The following is a 1,893-nucleotide window of genomic DNA, read 5'->3' as shown; positions in this document are numbered from 1 at the left end:
AATCAAATAATTACTTGCATAATTTTAAATGAAAAAAAAAAAGACCACTAGTTTGACATGAACAAATATTCTGTTTTTAGAGTGTACACTCTAAAAACTGTTGGATACACTCTAAAAACAGTTAGGTCAAAAATAACCTAATTATGGATAAAAAATTGACCACTTTATGGGTCAACTTGACTCAAAATTGGGTCAAATCGACCCTAGTAGAGGACCTGTCCATTTTTGACTCATTTGGGTTATTTTTGACCCAACTGTTTTTAGAGTGTATATTATGTGCAGCCTCACTAGTGTAAAAATGGCATTATGCTTAAAATGGCGTTTGTGGAAAATGAATAAAGCAATAAAATTCACCTATTTGTATCCACCTCAGGTGGCAGACATTTTGCTACTTGCTGTCAACTGAAAATGACATCCCAGTTGCTCAGGTAACTAGTCGACCAATCACGGCTCACCTGTTTTCTGAGTTTGGTCGTGACGTTCACAAGTTGAGCTGTTGACATTCTATGGACTCTACCTGAATCTTTACAGACAAGGAAGAGGAAACTAATCACTCAAGCATGATCATTTTCACCACTTTTTAAGACTTACCACTGGTTTAAAAAAACAAACAGAAAAAAATCCAACAGCAATTGGTTCCCAAATTATCATCCAAACACCTTGTCGGCCACATTTGAGCAAACCTTTGCGCTTTGTCGAACCGGGGCAGCTTTTGCGTGGCACAATGATCTCAGCACTTTGCAAATGCAGCCTGTGAAGGGCGCAGCCCCTGAATTGAGACACAACCACCGAGACAGACAACCATTCACACTCTCCGTGAGTGGGAACTGCACTCACGCTGTCAACCATGACACTATCAGTGACTTGCCACTGTATCTATTTTAATCTTCCACAGGAAAGGACCCAAATTTGGTAACTTAAAGGACCTATAAACATTTAATAGAGTACATTTTGCACACAAACCGACCATTTTCTATTGCGCTTGTGCTCATTATGGTCAGAGGTGAGAACACATTCACATGTACAGTATGGACAATTTAGAGACAGGCACTATATAGAAAATGGATGGAAGAATTACTGTCTCCGTTATAGCCTCATGACTGACAGTTGCTATAAACAGTCAGCTGCGGTCCCCAGATGACCCGAACAGAATGAGCAGTATAGAAAATGGATGGATTGATCACTTTACTATAAAGTGGGATCTACTGGTTTAGAACAAGCCCTATCCATGGTGCTGAAACTCCCTAAACACTGTCCAAAGTGCTTGCATGAGAACTTTGAGTGGTCACAATTTAGTTAGTCGTTATGTTCGTATACAGGAAATTGCAGATGAACCAAATACAAGATGGCCATTACCACAAACGAATGAGAACTAAGTACATAAATTCTCCCCTTACAAATTAAGGTAATCATAATTAGGTACTAATTTGGTTGCTTCATTTAGTTATCCAAGCGGGCACAATTATTAGAAATCACAATCAACTGTATTAGTCTATGTAAAAACGTACAGGGAATTTATCTTTGCTAGTTTGAACCACTCTAGTATTACAGTAACAATCAATTACAACAACAAAAACATTTAGGACATTTTAGTGTGGTAGATACGGAACAATGACAGCTATGCAAATGATGCAGAGAGTTGATGGGGAAAATGATGTGACAAGTGAAGTAACTACGATACGATAATTGTGCAAGTTACCCCCCCCCCCCCCCCAATTAATCTATTAAGCATGTTTTTGAAATGTGGGAGATTCCCTATAACTCCAACCACAAAACAATGACTTTTTATTGTTTACTGGAAATAAAGAATAGAAACAGAAACAGAAACTGGTTGGCACTATTGCACAAGCAAGGGCAATAAAATCAAGTACGAGCTGCACGCGAACGCCACAC

The sequence above is a fragment of the Leptonotus elevatus genome, chromosome 20 (assembly GCF_054856555.1).
Source record: "Leptonotus elevatus isolate MCC_2025b chromosome 20, RoL_Lele_1.0, whole genome shotgun sequence".
NCBI lineage: Eukaryota > Metazoa > Chordata > Actinopteri > Syngnathiformes > Syngnathidae > Leptonotus > Leptonotus elevatus.
This window is presented reverse-complemented; position numbering follows the sequence as displayed.